This window comes from Delphinapterus leucas, chromosome 7 (assembly GCF_059928025.1).
Source record: "Delphinapterus leucas isolate spDelLeu-1000000601 "Yukka" chromosome 7, BTC_Dleu_Yukka2, whole genome shotgun sequence".
Classification (NCBI taxonomy): Eukaryota; Metazoa; Chordata; class Mammalia; order Artiodactyla; family Monodontidae; genus Delphinapterus; species Delphinapterus leucas.
In genome coordinates, this window is record NC_143135.1 from 13797958 (window position 1) to 13819138 (window position 21181).

The following is a 21181-nucleotide window of genomic DNA, read 5'->3' on the forward strand; positions in this document are numbered from 1 at the left end:
TTTATCTTTTTGAGCAAAGAACTGTTCCAGGTGCCTTTTCCAGTCTTCCAGGGAATTGAAACGTTTTCCATTAAGAGAATTTTGTAAAGACCGAAATAAATGGAAATCCAAAGGTGCAATGTCTAGTGAATACGGTGGATGAATCAGAACCTCCCAGCCAAGCTGTAACAGTTTGTGCCTCGTCATCAAAGAAACATGCCATCTTGCGTTATCCTGATGGAAGATTATGCACTTTCTGTCGACTAATTCTGGACCCTTCTTGTCAAGTTGTCAAGTGCTGCTTTCAGTTGGTCTATTTGGGAGCAGTACTTATAGGAATTAATCATTTGGTTTTCTGGAAGTAGCTCATAAAAGAGGACTCTCTTCCGATCCCACCATATACACAACATCACCTTCTCTGGATGAAGACTGACTGGCCTTTGGTGTGGTTGATGGTGGTTTATTTCACTTGCCCCATGACCTCTTCGTTCCACATTATTGTACAGTATCCACTTTTCATCGCCTGTCACAATTTGTTTTAAAAATGGAACGTTTTCGTTACGTTTCAGTAAAGGATCACACGTGGAAATACGGTCAAGAAGGTTTTTTCGCTTAACTTATGTGGAACGCAAACATCAAAGCGATTCACATAACCAAGCTGGTGCAAATGATTTTCAACACTTGATTTGGATATTTTGAGTATGTCGGCTTTCTCCCGCGTGGTATAACATTGATTATTCTCAGTTAATGTCTCGATTTGATCCTTATCAGCTTCAACTGGTTACCTGACTGTGGAGCATTGTCCAACAAGAAATCTCAAGCACAAAAGTTCGCAAATCACTTTTGACACGTTCAGTCAGTCACAGCACCTTCTCCATACACTGCACAAATCTTTTTTTGCGTTTCAGTTGTGTTTTTACCTTTCTTAAAATAATAAAGCATAATGTGCTAAAAATGTTGCTTTTTTCTTCCATCTTCGATTTTAAAATGGCTACACAAAAATTCACCAATTTTGATGTCTTTTTTTAAATGCACACTGATATGACAGCTCTCACATGCAATCTAACAAAATTGTTTTGAATGAAGTTAAAGGCAACTAAGTGCAACTAGAGCCATCTTACGGAAGAAAACGAATGAACCTTTTGGCCAACCCAATAGGTTTTTTCCCGGCTCTGTCCAATAGACAGTATAGCTGCATTAGAAAGAGTAGAATTTAGGGTAGAAATTAGGGTCTCTCTTTGTATTTGAGAAGTATGTGAATGGATCTGTTCTGTTCATGTCGATCTTATACCTCAGAACAATGATTTGTTCATTTATTCCCTTATTCATTGGAAACTATTTTCCCCTTGTGGTTCTAATACTTATTAATTTCATTATGAAAATAATCAACCAGGAAAAATACCAAAACTGAATGATTTTACTATTTCTCTCATTGTTTTTCAGACAGATAATATAGTTTGGGGGGGTTTTTGTAGCCACATTGGGTCTTTGTTGCTGCGTGTGGGCTTTCTCTAGTTGTGGCGAGTGGGGGCTACTCTTCGTTGCAGTGCGTGGGCTTCTCATTGCAGTGGCTTCTCTTGTTGCGGAGCTCAGGCCCTAGGCGCACGGGCTTCAGTAGTTGCAGCATGTGGGCTCAGTAGTTGCGGCATGCAAGCCCTAGAGCACACGGGCTTCAGTAGTTGTAGCTCACGGACTCTAGAGCGCAGGCTCAGTAGTTATGGCGCACGGGCTTAGTTGCTCCTCGGCATGTGGGATCTTCCCAGACCACAGATCGAACCCATGTCCCCTACATTGGCAGGTGGATTCTTAACCACTGCGCCACCAGGGAAGTCCTGATAATATAGTCTTATAGTCTTGTTTTTAAGTTTGTGTGTAATAAATTCAGTGGAACATACTTGTTTTTGTTTTTGTTTTTTTTTGGCCGTGCCACATGGCATGTGGGATCTTAGTTCCCTCACCAGGGATCGAACCTTTGAGCCCTGCAGTGGAAGTGTGGAGACTTAACCGCTGGACCGCCAGGGAAGTCCCGAGTGGAATATACTTCTTGAGTGCTACAACTTGCTAGGCCCTACACTAAGTGCTGGGAATTTTTAACAGAAAAAAATAAGTTAATTTTCAGGTTCAGTTATTATTTTCATATCTTTTCAAAAGTGCTTTGACTTACTGTAAACAGACGTCCTAGGTTTTATCTGTTTCCTTACTCTTGATCATTACGTCACTCTGTCACAATTTCCCCCACAGGTAACAGGAAAATAATTAACTTTGATCTGTAACAAGGCTTTACCCAAAGATATCAATAGAATACTTAGCCTATCAGAGAATTGTTACAAAAATGCAAGTTATCACTTCTCTAGTTTTCCTTGTGTCTCTTAACCACACCTAAAGTTCCTACCACTCAAACCAGGCTTCAACAGCCTTTTCTTCAACAAGCTTTTTTGGGAGGTACAGTGTCGTTCCAGCTTAGCTTCCTTAGATGAGGTCAATTGTTTCTCTGGCTGTCAGAGACGCTGTCATTCTGATGTGATACGGGAAGATATAGTCTTTAATGAGTGCCTTTGGCACTGATTGTCAATTGCTTATTTCCTGGTGATGTTGCATTAAAGTATTAATTAACCACTAAATTCAAGTTGACCTCTTAGTCAAGGAGGCAGCTTTGCTTTCCTGAAGGGAGGCTGGCTTTTCTTATACAACCTAGCATGCTGGTATGCCACCAAGTTTTGTCTGGTGTGTGAAATGCAGTTTTGCTAAATAAAATTATTTCGGTGTGAGGTTGACTTTGGGCCTGAGGATGTCACACATGTGTTCTAGAGTAGGATATAAGTTGGTAGGAGTAAGAGGTAAGATGCTGGTGCCAAAGACAGAGCTTGTGTTTCCTAGAGCATATGAGAAGTTAGGTTGGAGTGCGAACAGTCAGGGCAGGGAGTACTGTTCTGCTCATTGATGCAGTACCAAAGGCCATCAGACGTGTGCTGTGAGACACTGTCTTATTAAAATAGTGCTGGCGTTTTTATTAGTGTCGACTTTTCTGTTGCGTTGAGTCTTTTAATCCCTTCAAAAATACTGCCAAAAAATCTAGTACCCAGATGGTACATTGTGAACACAAAAAGACTGAGAACTACTGATCTTGTGTGCTAGAAGGTGAACTAGACATTGACGGCCGGGTTTTTGTCATTTTGGCTCTTTCAATAATTCACAGTGTAATTTGAGTGAGTCATTTTGTCTCTTTGTCCACTTGACAGGTGAGGATGTGGTGCTTACCTCCATGTTCCTTCCAGGGATTAAGTGGAAAAAAATGGTAAAGCACTCTAACTTCTTTGAAAAATATATTATCTGAAGTTAAAAGGAATAAAAGTAGATGTTTGCCTTAGCGCCCAGGTTATTTGCAGTACATGAACTACTTGGGACAAGCCAAGACTGCCAACTTTAGATGTTCTGGTGACAGGAACACCTTGATGCTAAGAGACAGTCTTAGGAGACTGAAAAGGATCCATCTCAGCTTAATAAAATGAGTTGCTGAAGCACATCTGAGTTGTGCTAGGCACCCTTGGGACATAAAATAAATACTTCTTGATGAACTAAATAGAGGTGGTTACAGCAGCAGTAACAGGAAGCAGGACTTGTCTAGGGTTTGTGCATAATCTTCTCATAGGCTGAATGTAGTTTGTGAAGTGTCCTTTGACTCTCCTTAAGTAATTATTTTGATCTCTTCTCAGCTTTTCCAAGAATATAATGTCAACCAAAGATCTTAGGCCATTCCCTACTCCTTTGTAAAAGTTATGTGGATATGAAATAAGACATCAAATCCTGAAAGTAGAAAGTTATTTCTTAACCACTTTGGGAGGTTAAAAATGCCAACATAATCTTAAAGAAATAATCTGATAAAGCAAACCTGTGTAAATGAATTTATTATTGCCTTGGGGAGAGGCCATATAGCTTAATACTCAGGACAGCTGAATTCAAATTTCATCTCACCTCTTACTAACTGGGTGACCATGGGAAAGTTGTTTAACTTATCTGAGCCTCAATTTCTTCATCTGTAAAGAGGGGTTCTGTATAAGCCTTTCAGTGACTACGCTATTTAAAATTGCCAACTTTTCACCCTTTGTACTTTCCATTCCTCTTCTCTGTTTTATATTTCTCCATGACAGTTAACATAATTTAACGTGCTGTGTGGACTCATGTCTTTGTTATATGTCTCTTCCTTCCCACAGAATGTAATTCCCATGAAGGCAGGAATTTTTGTCTGTTTTGTTCACTGTCTGGCATGTAGTAGGAACTCACTAAGTATTTGTCTAATGAATAAACAGATTTCCTGTAGGATACTTGTGAAGATTGAATGGGAACATTTATTGAACAAGAACTTATTGTGTCCCTTGGCACAAGATAAATATTTAGAAAATGGTAGCCATTATAGTTCATGAAGTATCTTTCTACATTTTTTTGAAAAATGAACATAAGCCACAGTGCTCAGTTATATCTGAATGCAAGGTGTGGATATTCGATGATTATAACTTTAAAAAAGTGAAATATATACTTCTGCTATGTCTTATTCTTAGATTTATTTTACTCTCAAGGTAACATATTCAAATTGTACCTAGGGTGTTTAATGTATTTATAATTTTACAATGTTTATCCTTGTATTCTCATATTTGTATACATATTTTCTGTCTCTCACTAAATTATTTGTTCCCTCAAGTCAAGAACCTTGTCTTTTTTCATATTTCTAGTGCCCAGTGCTTCTGTTATAGCCTATTTTGCTGTAATGCAAGAGTTATATTCCTAAGACATTCAGTATAATAAAATAAATTCTGTTTTAAAAACAGTAGTTTCAGGGAATTCCCTGACAGTGCAGTGGTTAGGACTCAGAGCTTTCACTGCTGAGGGTGTGAGTTCAATTCCAGATTAGGGAACTAAATCCCACAAGCCGTGCAGCATGGCCAAAAAAACCAAAAAACAAAACAGTACTTTCATTTGGAGGCAGGAGGGTTATAAGAGCTAGAGAGTTCAACATACAATAACACATTTTACCTGAGGCAATTTCAATTAAAATATATTACAGCTATATATATATATAAGCATAAAGCCTATACCAACCAAACCTAACATTTGATTACATCTTCCTTTTCCTTAAGAGTGATGGCTGGGCTTTTTTTTTTTTTTAAATAACTATCAGTGCATACAGCTTACATTCTTATCACTTTTTTTTTCTTTCTTTTTTTTTTTTTTTTACCATTTTAAAACATTGAAGTGTAGTTAATTCACAATGTTGTGTTAGCCTCAGTTACACAGAAAAGCGATTCAGTTATAAATAAATTTAAATATATATATTCTTCTTCAGATTCTTTTCCATTATGGACTGTTATAAGATATTGAATATAGTTCCCTATGCCATACAGTAGATCCCTGCCACCCATCCACTTTATATACAGTAGTGTGCATATGCCAATCCCAAACTCCCAGTTTATCCATCTCCCCCTCCCTGCCCCTGCTGTCCCCCTTGGTGGCCACAAGTTTGCCCTCTATGTCTGTGAGTCTATCTCTGTTTTGTAAATAAGTTCATTTCTATCATTTTTTTAGATTCCACATATAAGTGATATATGATATTTGTCTTTGTCTGACTTACTTCACTCAATACGACAATCTCTGAGTCCATCCATGTTGCTGCAGATGGCATTATTTCATTCTTTCTATGGCCGAGTAATATTCCATTGTGTGTGTGTGTGTGTATACACACACACACACACACACACACACACACATACATATACACACACCACATCTTCTTCATCTATTTATTTGTCGATGGACATTTACCTTGCTTCCATGTCTTGGCTATTGTAAATAGTGCTGCTATGAACATTGGGGTGCATGTATCTTTTTGATTAGAGTTTTCTCTGGATATATGCCCATGTGATTGCAGGACCACATGGTAATTCTATTTTTAGTTTTTTAAGGAACCTCCATACTGTTCTCCATAGTGACTGCACCAATTTACATTCCCACCAACAGTGTAAGAGGCTTCCTTTTTCTCCACACCCTCTCCAGCATTTATTATTTATAGACTCTTTAATGATGGCCATTCTGCTTGGTGTGAAGTGATACCTCATTGTAGCTATGATTTGTATTTCTCTAATAATTAGTGATATTGAGCATCTTCTCATGTGCCTGTTAGCCATCCATATGTCTTCTTCAGAGAAATGTCTGTTTAGGTCTTCTGCCCATTTTTTGATTTTTTTTTTTTAATATTAAGCTGCATGAGCTGTTCGTATATTTTGGAAATTAATCCCTTCTAAGTAGCCTGGTGTGCAAATATTTTCTCCCAGTTCATAGGTTATCTTTTCACTTTGTTTATGGTTTCCTTTGCTGTGTAAAAGCTTTTAAGTTTAATTAGGTCCCATTTGTTTATTTTTGTTTTTATTTCCATTACTTTAGGAGACGGATCCAAAAAAATATTACTGCGATTTAGGTCACAGAGTGTTCTTCCTATGTTTTTCCTCTAGGAGTTTTATAGTATCTGGTCTTACATTTAGGTCTTTAATCCATTTTGGGTTTATTTTTGTATATAGCGTAGAAAATGTTCTAATTTCATTCTTTTACATGTAACTGTCCAGTGTTCCTAATACCACTTATGGAAGAGACTGTCTTTTGTCCATTGTATATTCTTGCCTCCTTTGTCATAGATTAATTGACCATAAGTGTGTGGGTTTACTTCTGGGCTTTCTATCGTGTTCCATTGATCTATATGTCTGTTTTTGTGCCAGTACTATACTGTTTTGATTACTGTACTTTTGTAATATAGTCTGAAGTCAAGGAGCATGATTCCTCCAGCTCTGTTCTTCTTTCTCAAGATTGTTTTGGCTATTTGGGGTCTTCTGTTTTTTCCATACAAATTAAAAAAGAAATTTGTTCTAGTTCTATGAAAAATGCCATTGGTGATTTGATAGGATTGCATTGAATCTGTAGATTGCCTTCAGTAGTATTGTCATTTTAACAATATTGATTCTTCCAATCCAAGAAGACAGTATATCTTCCATCTGTTTGTGTCATCTTCAATTTCTTTCATCAGCGTCTTACAGATTTCGGAGTGCAGGGGTCTGTTACCTCCTTCAGTAGGTTTATCCCTAGGTATTCTATTCTTTTTGATGGTAAATGGGATTGTTTCCTTAATTTCTCTTTCTGATGTTTCATTGTTAGTATATAGAAATGCAATAGATTTATTAATTTTGTATCCAGCAACTTTACAGAATTCATTGATGAGCTCTAGTAATTTTCTGGTTGCATCTGTAGGATTTTCTATGTATTGCATCATGTCATCTGCAAACAGTGACAGTTTTATTTCTTTTCCAATTTGGATTCCTTGTATTTCTTTTTCTTCTCTGATTGCTGTGGCTAGGACTTCTAAAACTGTGTTGAATAAAAGTGGCTAGAGTGGACATCCTTGTCTTGTTCCTGATCTTAGAGGAAATGCTTTCAGCTTTTCACCATTGAGTATGATGTTAGCTGTGGGTTTGTCATATATGACCTTTATTATGTTGAGTTATGTTCCCTCTATGCCCAGTTTCTGAAGAGTTTTTTTATCATAAATGGATATTGAATTTATCAAAAGCTTTTTCTGCATCTATTGCGATGACCATATGGTTTTTATTCTTCAGTTTGTTAATGTGGTGCATCAAGTTGATCAATTTGCAGATATTGAAAAATCCTTGCATCCCTGGAATAAATCTGACTTGATCATAATGTATGATCTTTTAAGGTATTGTGAGAGCCAGTTTGCTAGTATTTTATTGAGGATTTTTGCCTCTGTGTTGGTCAGTGGTATTGGCCTGTAATTTTCTTTTTTTGTGATATCTTTGTCTGGTTTTGGTATCAGGGTAATAATACTGGCCTCACAGAATGAGTTCTGAAGTGTTCCTTCCTCTGCATTTTTTTGGAATAGTTTCAGAAGGATAGGTGTTAACTCTCCTCTAAATGTTTGGTAGAATTCACCTGTGAAGCCATCTGGTCCTGGACTTTTGTTTGTCAGGAATTTTAAAATTATTGATTCAATTTTAGTACTGGTAATTGGCCTGTTCATATTTTCTGTTTCTTCCTGTTTCAGTCTTGGGAGATTTTACCTTTCTAGGAATTTGTCCATTTTTTCTAGGCTGTCCATTTTATTGGCATATAGTTGCTCATAGTAGTCTTTTATGATCCTATATATTTCTGTGGTGTCAGTTGTAACTTCTCCTTTTTCAATTCTGACGTTATTGATTTGGACCCTCTCCCTTTTTCTCTTGATGAGTCTGGCTAAAGGTTTATCAATTTCGTTCATCTTTTCAAAGAACCAGCTTTTAGTTTCATTGATCTTTTCTATTGTTTTCTTAAGTCTCTGCACATTCTTATCACCTTAAGTCCCTGCACCACCAGGGAAGCCCCTCAGACATTTTTCTAAATTCTTTCCACTTTGAATGGCCCACAACCTTCTTATGTTTAATACGTTGAAAGCCAAACTTTCTCCCACTCCCTATTTTTAGTAATTTTACCAACATTCTTCTTGATGCCCAGGTGCTAGGCCTGTAAATTTTTGTGGGTTATTACTTCACCCCAGCTACCTATATTCTGTTTCCTACCATGTATAGGTGATTCATCCCTACTGGAGTGTCTGATTGTTTCTTCTTTCTCTTCTCACTATTCTAACCCTGATTCTGGCCTTTGTCATACCACTGCAGTTTTCTTTCTGGTGGCTCCCTGTTTCTAGTCTTCCCACCTTTAAAATATTTGCCAGGGGCTTCCCTGGTCGCACAGTGGTTAAGAATCCACCTGTCAATGCAGGAGACACGGGTTCGAGCCCTGGTCCGGGAAGAACCCACATGCCACGGAGCAACTAAGCCCGTGCGCCACAACTACTGAGCCTGCACTCTAGAGCCCGCAAGCCATAACTACTGAGCCCACGTGCCACAATTACTGAAACCCGTGTGCCCAGAGCCTGTGCTCTGCAACAAGAGAAGCCACCGCGATGAGAGGCCTGCGCACCGCAACGAAAGAGTTGCCTCCGCTCACCACAACGAGAGAAAGCCCACGCACAGCAACAAAGACCCAACGCAGCCAAAAATAAATAAATATGCTCATTGTATAAAGAGAATGGGAAAAGAAGGGTTACGGCTAGCAACTTACAACATTTCTCCTCCAGAAGAAACAAAATTGTATGTGAAAGGCAATATAAATTTATTATACTATTCCTGTATGCTATGAATATTTATATAGTCATAATACTGTAAATAATTAACATTATTTAACCTAAAAATGGGGTATAACTATTTTGGTAGGATGAGGGAGGAAAGAGAGCAGGAGAAATCATTTCCCATCTTAGGAAGCCAGTAGATAATTGCTGAAATTGAAAAATTAGTAACAGCAGAAATATGACAGTTAATTATCAGAAGAAAAACAGCTAAAAGATTTGGAAAGTAATTGCTTCTGGAGAGCAGAAATCAAGGGAGAGGATGGAGCAGGAGGCTGCTCTTTAACTTTATTAGCCTTGTAATACTCTTTAACTTTTAAAATTATGTGTATGTAGTATTTTGATAAAAATTGAAATTTAAAAGCTATCCACCTTGTAATTCCCTTACTCAAAAAATTTCAAAGAGTTTCTATTTCCTGCTGTACAGATGACAAATTCCTTGTCATTTTTTAAGCCTCATATTATATTCTGCTTTATATGAGCCTTTGCTTCCCAGTGAACTGATATTAGCCCTTGAACCCTGAATCACCTTGAGCAGTAGCCTCTTTCTTCCTTGAATCATTCTCCCCCTCTCCTCCTTTCCAAATCCTTTGCTCCTTCCTTTAAGCCCTAGCTCCTATTTCTTCCCTAAGCTTTCCTGGTTTCTCCTCCCCAAGCCCAGTGACCTTTCCTAAACAGCTGTGGCTCTAGTCATCTGTACCATTCATTAGACACTTAAGTGGCCTTTTCTTGTTTGTAATGTTTTTTTTTTTAAGATAATTTCTAAGATGGATTATTATTATTTTTTAATTTATTTATTTATGGCTGTGTTGGGTCTTCGTTTCTGTGCGAGGGCTTTCTCTAGTTGTGGCAAGCGGGGGCCACTCTTCATCACGGTGCGCTGGCCTCTCACTATCGCGGCCTCTCTTGTTGCAGAGCACAGGCTCCAGACGCGCAGGCTCAGTAGTTGTGGCTCACAGGCTTAGTTGCTCTGCGGCATGTGGGATCTTCCCAGACCAGGGCTCGAACCTGTGTCCCCTGCATCGGCAGGCAGACTCTCAACCACAGCGCCACCAGGGAAGCCCCTGTAATGTTTTTGACATAACTCTTATCTCCCCAACTGGATTATTGGCTTCAGCCAAGCAAGAAGGACATCATATTACCATTTTATGTACATCTTCCACTATGTATGTTTGATAGATATATGTTTACTATTCAGTTCTCATTCAGCCATCAAAAAGCCTCTGGTTTGAGATCACTACTCTATTCTGGGCATGTCCCAGGACTCCGTACTTTGGTCTAAAAATCTATCTCTGTCAGCCTTAGTGAGGTTGAAAGCCAAGGTTTTATCTCTTTGCTGGTGATACTGTCATTGGTTGGCACAGTGTGCCTGTTTTTATAAAACATAACATGGACGGTGATTTAGGGCAGAGGATATATTGGTTGAAGGTGTGGGATCTGGATTGGTTGGTTTGCATGCTTGTAGGCAATTGTTTGCTATCTCTAGGAATTAACTAATACAGGGAGGGGCAGTCTATCAGTCTCTGTGGCCCCCAAGATATCAAAGCACCATAAAATATAGAAAACAAAACCCACTTAACACAGTGACGCGCACACACACACAAAATTTAATTTGCTATTTCAGTGGTTTCTTGGAGCTCCTGAAGACTGTCTATAGACCCAGTGTTTAAAACCCAGTCTGGGCCCTGGAAGCTCTGTGCCTTTGAATACAGTAGTTGAGTTTAGGCTACCTCTTCATAAGAAGGTCTGTAGTTAATTATCTATTAAGGCAACAGAGTGTAGCAGCTGCTCAATTTTTTATGGTAAAGCTTTCCTTTCTACTTTCTTTTGACTTTTACCCTAAGAGCTTATTTGTGGGTATTTTGTGCCAAGAGGGATAAGCCTGTATCCCCTAATTGCTACATCAAGTCTGTACTCCTAGGGCTTCCTGATGACATTTTAAATACATGGAAATTTGAATGCATGAACTGTCTGGTGCTGATTCTCTGCTGCATTTCTGCTCTGGCACCTGCTCCTCTCTTCTTGGAGTTTATCCCATTGCCTAATTCTGTACATTGTCTCCAAACCTTTCATTAAGCATTGTTGGAAATTGTGCTTTTTAACCTCAGCATCCCGCTTATCTTTTCAACAGAAACAGAACTGTCTCTGGCTACTAGGCATTTCCTTGAGTGAAAAGCTCCCCATCTCGCCTTTTCTGACTTTTCAGAGCATGAAATGGCTGTGGTAATCCTGTTGGCCTCAAGGCAAGAGCCTTGCAGAGGCAGACAAAGGGGACACCGTGCTCCCAGCTCAGATCCTCCAGAGGCCAAAGGGAGAAACTTTTTAACCTTAAACCAGCTTGCAGTGGAAAACCTGGCCACCCCTGCTTTGTTTTGGCTGCAGTTAAGAAGGAAGTAAATTCCTAGAGTGTTTCTCCTGCATGTAACCATCAATTTCTTAGTGCCCTGAGTACTGTATTTTGTAGATTTCCAGAGGTTGGGTACTTTCCTAGAGTTCAGAAATCAAACAAAATTGGTTTTAGGAATTCTGGAGGTGTCCTTCTGCTGGTTGAATGGATATTTCTCAAAGCCAAAGGTACTCTGGCTCCAAGGCAACAAACTGAGTTGCATCTATGTGGTTTGTGCAAAGTGCTCTTTTTAGGGCACAAGGACTCAGAGGTACTTAAGTCTCTCACAGGGATTTAAGATAGTCCGTACTCCGCTAACAATATAGTAGTAAGAGTCTACACATAGTCAAAGAAACCTTTGTTTCTGTGCTTAATACAGAGTTATCGCACACCTTCTGTGGTAGAGCATCAAGATATTTCATACAAAGATGAGAAAATCATGTGTTGTCTTCCTGTCAAAAGAACCTATTTATGGGAATTCCCTGGTGGTCGAGTGGTTAGGTCTCGACTCTTTCACTGCTGAGGGCCCGGGTTCAATCCCCTGGTCAGGGAACTAAGATCCTGCAAACCGCATGATGTGGCCAAAAAACAAACAGGGAACCTATTTATAATGGAGTGTGGGGATTCAGGTCCAGGGAAGGTGTTGAGCAGGAACAGAGCAAGTATACTTGGCTTACAGATTTTGAGTTGGACCTCTGGTGGACTGAATTTTGTACTTGTCTTAAGTGGACTGAATAATGGCAGAGTCCTGCCTGGACAGGAGGGTAGGAGATAGAGCAGAAGGAATATGACAGAATAAGAGAGAGAAACAAAATGCTATGGGGCTTCCAAAGAGAGGATCATGTCAGGTTAATGAGATCAGTAGACTTCTTGGAAAAAGGGATTGGGAGAGTCCTTGATCAGGGACGGGGATTGGGGGATTTTAGGAAACATTTGTTAGGAGAGAGAGGAAAGAGTCTAGATAGTAGGAACAGTATGAAGCAAAGTATAAAAGTGGAGATATATTTAAAACATATTTCCAGAAACACATGACTAATGAGCAGTAAGAGATAAGCACAGAAATGTAGATGGCAGATTGTTGAGGGCCTTGAATAACAAACCAAGGGACCGAGCTCAGTTTAGGCAACGAGGAGCCATTAGAGATTTTTGAGCAGATGAGTGACACAATCAAAACTCTGCTTTTAGGGCTTCCCTGGTGGCACAGTGGTTGAGAGTCCGCCTGCCGATGCAGGGGACACGGGTTCGTGCCCCGGTCCGGGAAGATCCCACATGCCGCGGAGTGGCTGGGCCCGTGAGCTATGGCCTCTGAGCCTGCGCGTCCGGAGCCTGTGCTCCGCAACAGGAGAGGCCACAGCGGTGAGAGGCCCGCGTACCGCAAAAAAAAAAAAAAAAAAAAAAAAAGATGGATTGGAGTGAGGAGAGTGGAGAGGAAGATAGATAGATGGTTTTGTAAAGGACAAGGGCCCATAGCTTAGTGATAACTGCAAGATTCTTTCATGATGTTACTTACTCACACCCTAAGTGGCCTATAGAGAAGTTCGCATGTTGTCATGCATTCTTTATGATGACTACGGACAGAGTTCGTCTTTAAAAGGTATGGGTACCATCATGCTCACTGGCTTTCAGGCATCCCTGAAGAGTGATAGCAGGCCCAGTGTTTCCTTAGGAGTTTATATCAGCAGCTCTGGCAGAAAGGAAGAGACTAAAACATATCTTAAACTCCTTTGCTTTCCCTTGTGAAATATCCCTTTCAAAAACTAGAATTTTGCCACAGGCCTGTCTCAGAAATTTATCTAACCTGACATTAAAAATAAATCTTAGGTTGCTTCAATGTAAGATTTTTTTTTTTTTTTTTTTTGTGGTACGCGGGCCTCTCACTGCTGTGGCCTCTCCCGTTGCGGAGCACAGGCTCTGGACGTGCAGGCTCAGCGGCCATGGCGTATGGGCCCAGCCACTCCGCAGCATGTGGGATCTTCCCGGACCGGGGCATGAACCCGTGTCCCCTGCATTGGCAGGCGGACTCAACCACTGCGCCACCAGGGAAGCCCTGGTAAGATGTTTTAAGGTGGCATCTAAGAGAAAAGCTTAGGGCTGGGCATCTGTTTGTACATTTCATCTGTGCAGACAGACTGTTCCTAGTGTGAACCCAGGAAGCCTATGGCCTTAGAGCCTCCGCTTTTGTTGGGTACAAAGTTTGTGTGACCATATGCCATTCATAGCTGCCTGCTGGATGGTTTCACCAGTGCAGTAGCTCAGGCTTTACATGGTATAAACTTGATTCACTGAGACACAGGATATGTTTCTGTGGGAGAAATCTTTCATGTCAAGAATTCCAAGTAAACGGAATATGGCCGTCTCTGCCCACCTTTGGAATTTAGTGGGACTCCACATCCCAGAGTATTTCACTTTAGCCAATTACTGCCTCACCCGTTCTTTGTTGGACAAGGCTTGAGATTGTGGGGAAGCATTTAAAGGTCTTTACCTTGTGTCCCCAGCTTCTTGCTTGTTTACTTCCTTCCTATCCCCTTTCTCCCTCCCTTCAATAGTGAGAAATTTTTTTAATATAAAGAAGTATAAATACATACATACAGGCACACACATATATAACAGCATCTGTGCCGCCACACCAAGATTTAATAGTTGTTAACAGTTTGCCCTGCTTGCCTCAATTCTTTTTTTGTTTTCTGGCTGCCACGCAGCATGCAGGATCTTAGTTCCCCCGACCAGGGATCGAACCCATGCCCCCTGCAGTGCAAGCGGGGAGCCCTAACCACTGGGCCTCCAGGGGATTTCCCCCCTCAGTTCTTTTTTTTTTTTTAAATATGGCACACTTCACGAATTTGCGTGTCATCCTTGCGCAGGGGCCATGCTAATCTTCTCTGCATTGTTCCAATTTTAGTATATGTGCCGCCGAAGCGAGCACCCCCCTCAATTCTTAAAAATAAAATCTTTTTAGATAAAGTCGAAGTTCCCTTTGACTTCCATAATTATATTTCCCGGTCTACCTAGAGGCAGCCTCTATCATGAATTTGGTTTATATAATTGCAGTCCCTCTTTTATAACTTAATATGTTAGTAAAATATCATTGCTTTGTGTTTGTTTTTTTTAATTTATTTTATTTTTGGCTGCGTTGGGTCTTCATTGCTGGGCGCGGGCTTTCTCTAGTTGCGGCGAGCAGGGGCTACTCTTTGTTGGCAGTGTGCGGGCTTCTCATTGCAGAGACTTCTCTTTGTTTTGGAGCATGGGCTCTAGGCACACGGGCTGCAATACTTGTGGCTCGCGGTCTCTAGAGCACAGGCTCAGTAGCTGTGGCGCACGGGCTTAGTTGCTCCGCGGCATGTGGGATCTTCCCGGACCAGGGCTCGAACCTGTGTCTCCTGCATTAGCAGGTGTATTCTTAACTACTGCGCCACCAGGGAAGCCCTGCTTTGTGTTTTAAGAGTTGTATTTTTATAAATGGTATCATACCATATGTATCATTTTTACAACTTTTATAATTCAATATTACGTTTTTCATCAATCCACAATGATGCAGTTTGATTGATTTGGTTTGTTCCTTTTAATTGTTGCCTAGTATTCATTTATATACATTATTCCCTATTGAAGAACATGAAACTTTCTAGATTTTTACTATAACAACATGCCTTGAACTTCCTTGACATATGTCCTTGTGTACATCTGTAGCATTTTTTGTAAGATATTCACCCAGAGGTGGAATTGTTCTGACTCCTTTTTAGTCAAATAGCACAGATTTATTGGTTACCAAAGACATAACCCTCTTCTTAGATGTATGAAGGGCATCTCAGAGTATCATTCTGACTGTCACTTGGTAAAAATGGAAAACTTGAGGTTTTTGAATTTTATTGCAAACCCAGGATCAAGGAGCTTTTCTCAAGTCCTTCAACTAGTTAGCTTCATAGAACAAATAAATGTATATGTCGAATATAGGGGATATTAAATGGTAAAACGTACAAGATTTCCATAGATCATTATAAAGGTAACTTCTCACTCTTCCTGTTTTCCCTTTTAAATCTTGTTTAAAAAAACCCCAAAACTGGGCTTCCCTGGTGGCACAGTGGTTGGGAGTCCGCCTGCCGATGCAGGGGACGCGGGTTCATGCCCTGGTCCTGGAGGATCCCACATGCCGCGGAGTGGCTGGACCCGTGAGCCATGGCCGCTGAGCCTGTGCGTCCGGAGCCTGTGCTCCGCAACGGGAGAGGCCACAACAGTGAGAGACCCGCATACCGCAAAAAAAAACAAACCCAAAAACCAAACAGGTCCATTGTAATTCAGCTAATATCAAAATATGTACTGTAAAATGCTTAAGTCTCTCCTCACCACTCTTATCCTCAGTCCCATTCCCCAAAGGGAATTCTAAGTCCTGCGACTATACAGTATTTAAAATTTAAGTATAAAGTTGACCCCTTTCTCTCAAGGAGTTCACCATCTTTGGAGTATATCTTTCCAAATTTTTCTCTATGCCTCATCACACACATATTTATATACCTATTCTTCATTTTGTTTTTTTATAGAGATGGGATCATACGGAACAATATGTCAAGGACATCTTTCTGTGTCGGTACATACAGATCTACTTTATTCTCTTGGATGGCTGAATGGTGTTCCATAGTATAATTGACCATAGTTTGTTAAGCTGTTTTTTTCTCGATGGATGTTTCAGTTTATTTATAATTAAAGACATGCTCTTTTTGCAAACTGTAATTGCTTAGTCCCATTCCTGGATGTATATACTGGACTGAAAATTAACATATGATTTGGTTCTTTATAATTCAGCCTGTCCCTATAATAGATATAGATAGTAAGGACTGTCTAGGGCATGTCTTCTCACTTGTGGAAGGACAGTTCATAAGGCTAGCAGTGACCTTCCTTGCAGCTCCCATTGGTGCTCCTCACCCTTTGTAACTGTATGAATGGCAAAATTCTAAGTTCTGCGACTGTACAATATTTAAAATTTAAGTGAAAAGTTGACCCCCTTCTCTCAAGGAGTTCACTATCTTAAAGAAGAAAGAGACCAGGCAGTATCAACTGAAAATTGATGGCTAAGTGTACACAGAGATATAAACACTTGAACTCATTGCAGACTTTATATACAGGTAACCTACAAGATGACAAATGTTTTGTGTTATGAAAATGGCTAATGCTGTGTGGGGAGGGGTTTCTCCCTAATTCTGAAAAGCTTCCAGAAGGAGGTGAGATTTTATTTAGATTTTATCCAGATTGTTGTCTAGCTTCTAGGTGCATCCTTCTAAGCAGTATCTCAATATGGGGCTTGTTAATAATGCTTTTCCACTTTGTGCCTGATATTAATGTCTGAACAGTGGATTTTAATTAGAAACTATTTCAAATTAGCTATCTTTATGTGACAAGTGTTGTTCTCCCAGGATCCCAGAGCACATGCCTGGCTCTGGGGACTACTCACGTTTCCGAGCAGTTTGTGGTTTGAAACAGGCCCATTTACCAAGGTCTCTCCCACTTATTTTTGCTCCATACTTTCCACCAGTTGGTGCCTGCACTTTAGAACAAAGGTCTAGAATCTTTTTTCCACCTCTGATCTGGAAAAAAACAGCCAGACTGGGCCAGTAGGACAGAATGTCTTTTTGAGTATCTTAAAGGATCTAGTTACTAAGATTTTTATCAGGCTCACTTTTAGCATAATCAGGATGTAGTTTTTACAAAATGCTCAACCATCTTCCTTTAAGCAGCTGCCACCACATGGATTAGGAATTACTAACCTTTTGACCTTACTCAAAAAACCCTAGTCCTTTTACAAAAACTAAGTCAGCTGGATGCTTTATCTCAATGTCGCAAGTCCTAAAATATGCAATATTTCCCTTGCACTAACTTGCAGGAAACCCATATGATCCTCGACCTTATAGATGTTTCCTTCACTCCAAAGTGAATGTGAAGTTGGCAGTCAAGACTGAGTATTGTATTCTGTATCCACTTTGTGATCTGACTTCACCTTTGCCCTCCAAGCCCAAGGGGCTTCTTTGTTGGCCCTCAGAGCTTACTCAGCCTTTCTGTCCCTGGGTAAATAGTAATGTGGCAGTGATTGCAGTGAAGTGACACCATGCTGTCCTTGGAGCTCGAGAGTCTCCTCTAAACTGAGTGAGCCACGCTTGAGTTAGAGTCTCACAGGCTTGGGGCCTCTGTGCCTTCCCCTCTGAGAGCAGCCTGTGGCCTCTTTCTTATATGCTGGCCCCAACTGACTCAGCCCAGTAATGCTGTACCCCGAAATGTACAGGTGTGATTTGACAGGAGCTTTTCACCCTTTACAAACTGGGCCTCCTAATGAGAATGTAGGCTCATAGAGCAATAATTCACGTGTAGGTGGCCTGTAAGGAAAGTTTTAACAAAGGAGTTGGTTGAGAAGCTGATTTATTTTCTTGCTTTAACTCTCTTGTCATGTGCTGAGTGGGGGCGTAAGAGGAGGGGCGGGTGGGGAATGGTGCTGCTGAAAGCATTTGTCTTCATTTCTGCCATCTCCCAGTGTTTATTACCCTGTGATCGGCAGATGAGGAAAGCTGCCAGTCAAACCCACGTTCAGCACATTTCCATTTCCCTTCATTGCAGATTTTAGGCTTTTGAAATTTGCATCCTCTTTGCAGCAGTAAAGGTCGTTTCCCTCCTGCTGCTGACAAGCCCAAGACCCTCTGGTCCAATTCTTCTCACTTGTGCTTCCACCAAACATTAGCCTCAGCAATCTAAGACAGGTGATTGGTGAGAGCTCTTCAGTGTTTGAGTTGGTCAGTCGCTCTCTTTATCTTTCTCTCTCACCTCTTATCTCCCTCAGTACTTTTCCCCGCCTCCCCCCACCCCATCTCTGCCCATCCGTCTGCTGCTCAGGCACCCACTGTAAGCAGCCCCGTTGTGCAACGGTGAGATGATGACAGCTTTCCGGACTCCTTTCCTGGCTTCACTCGGGGACCTGCCTAAGCCAGTGTCCTTCCAGCAGCAGAGATTGCTAGGACCTAAATATAGGAAATGCCAGGTTGTGGGGGATGTTGAAGTGGAGGTAGAGTAATTCTTAATACTCTCATCCACCTGCATGTCTTCAGTCAGAAGTAGAGGCTTTGAGGAAATCCCTGCCTGGTGGGAGTCCAACGCAAGGTTTTTTGTTTTTGTTTTGGGGTTGTTGGGCTTTTTTTTTTCTCCGTTTCTCCTGAACACATTGGGGCTTGGAATGCTGTTCCTAAATATCTTTCGGTAGCATGTGTTCTTGTGAGCTTATTTGTGTTTGTCTTAAATAATGTTTGTGGAAGAAAGGTAATGATATTCATTTCTTTGAAAATGGATGTTCTGCTTTCATAATTACTTGTCCCAATTACATCATTAGTGTAAGTGTAGATAATTGCTTCATTAGGACATACATATCGAAGAAGGGGAGGTCTACAGAATGGGTGATGAAAACAGGCCTCGGCGTCTTCATCTACCCACGCAGGAGCATCTTAGCTTGACTTCAGAGAGCTAGCAGGTACCAGTCACCCTGCCAACAGTCAAGATTAATCCTGGGTTTTAATGTGATAGGAGGAAGGAGTGAGGACCCAGTGAAGAGCAGCTTACTCCTTTGCTTTAGGCTGGTGATGCTTTGCTGAACTCCTGCTGACACTGGTACCATCAAGGCACCGTGATTTAATCATTGACGATCTCTGAATTGGGAAGCAAAGTAGTCTTGTGGCAGTCCCACCACCTTTGGACTTTCTGGAGCTTTCTAGGTCTATTGGCATGAGCCCTGTGCTCTGTTTGACCTCTTTGAATGACTTATTTTTTTTTGGAATGGCTTTTTAAGGGGAAATGGCCATGCCAGGCCTAGAAGTTACATTCTCCCATCAGACCTAAGGACCACCTGTATGAATATGACTGATTTCACACCATGTCTGTGTGAATGACTTTATGTGTGCGCTATCTAGTTGTGCATTCTTTTTTTTATATAAATTTATTTACTTTATTTTACTTCTTTTTTTTTTTTTTTTGGCTGCATTGGATCTTCGTTGCTGCGTGCGGACTTTCTCTAGTTGCAGCGAGTGGGGGCTACTCTTTGTTGTGGTGCGCGGGCTTCTCATTGCGGTGGCTTCTCGTTGCGGAGCACGGGCTCTAGGCGCACGGGCTTCAGTAGTTGTGGTATATGAGCTTCAGTAATTGTGGCGCGCGGGCTCTAGAGCTCAGGCTCAGTAGTGTGGCACACGAGCTTAGTTGCTCTGCGGCATGTGGGATCTTCCCGGACCAGGGCTCGAACCCATCTCCCCTGCATTGGCAGGCAGATTCTTAACCACTGCACCACCAGGGAAGCACGGTGCATTCTCTCTTTTAAGACACATTAAAAACGAATGCCAATACTACGTACGTGTTTCCACTTATATGAGGTATCTAAAGTAGTCAGATTCATAGAAACAGAAAGAATTGTGGTCTGAGGGGAGAGTGAAAAGGGAAGTTGTTTAACAGGTATAGAGTTTCAGGTTTGTAAGTGTAAGATGAAAAAGTTCTGTTTCACAACAATGTGAATATACTTAACACTACTGAACTGTAACTGTAACTAACTGTACACTTAAAAATGGCTTAAGATGGTAAATTTTATGTTATGTGCTTTTTGCCACAATTTTTAGAAAAGCTAATATCAGATTCTGTGTACTACTTACTCCAGATAGGAAGGCTCTATCCACTGCTCTGGCCCTAATGACCATCAGGTTAATTTCTCTTCCTCCTCTTGGCCTGTTACAAAGCTTACTCTGCTATGGCCCTATAATCCTGGTTTGAATTGTTGTTTTGAGAAAAATTTCGATGACACTGTGATGTGTAGAAATCTTTCATAGCTGTTTCTTTCCCCTTCCTTGCACAGTATCTGTATTCCAGGCCTTACTAATATCCTTGTTGAGTTCACAGGCTATATAATTTATTATTTTGTTGGCCTCATCTAATGCCTTTGACCTCAACAATATCTTTCTTGGGTCTGCTCCTAAAGTTCATGATTTGTATGTGGACTAATGCTACCCTTGTTTTTATGAGCAGGAGCTTTAGAGCCTTTAGGAGTTTACTGGACAATAAAATTATGTTGGTTTAGGGACCCAATTCCTGCTAAGAGCACGTATAGTCAGGAATTCTCTGGCGGTCCAATGGTTAGGATTCCATGCTCTCACTGCCTAGGGCCCAGATTCGATCCCTGGTTGGGGAGCTAAAAACCCCACAAGCTGCAGGGTGCGGCCCCCCCAAAAAAAGGGACACATATAGTCAATGACATCTGTATCTACAGAATACTTACCCTTTAATTTATGTTAAATATGTTTCGGACCTGGGAATTCTCTGGTGGTCCAGTGGTTAGAGCTCCACACTCTCACTGCCGAGGGCGCAGGTTCCTGCAAGCTGCACAGTGAAGCTGGGGGAGGGGAAAATTTTTTATATATATATATATATATATATATATATATATATATATTTCGGACCTTTACTGTATAATGGTTGATCTCAACATCAGTTTCAGTGACCAGTTAGAGCAGTTATTAAACAGCCTAAGTCTGATAGAGCACATACCTTACTGAGAATATTTCCTATGTCATAATTATAGTCACCCATATGATATTTTG

The 21181-nt window shown here is 40.8% G+C and overlaps 1 protein-coding gene and 1 non-coding gene across 16 annotated transcripts in view; one reads left to right on the forward strand and one right to left on the reverse strand.

The window, feature by feature from the left end:
• AMBRA1 (autophagy and beclin 1 regulator 1) overlaps positions 1-21181 on the forward strand; it is a 173724-nt gene that overhangs the window by 95234 nt on the left and 57309 nt on the right. The gene's annotated exons all lie outside the window — the stretch shown is intronic.
• Positions 14399-14505, reverse strand: LOC115804145 (U6 spliceosomal RNA). Its single transcript, XR_004024998.1, has one exon. It is a non-coding gene; the product is annotated as a U6 spliceosomal RNA (small nuclear RNA).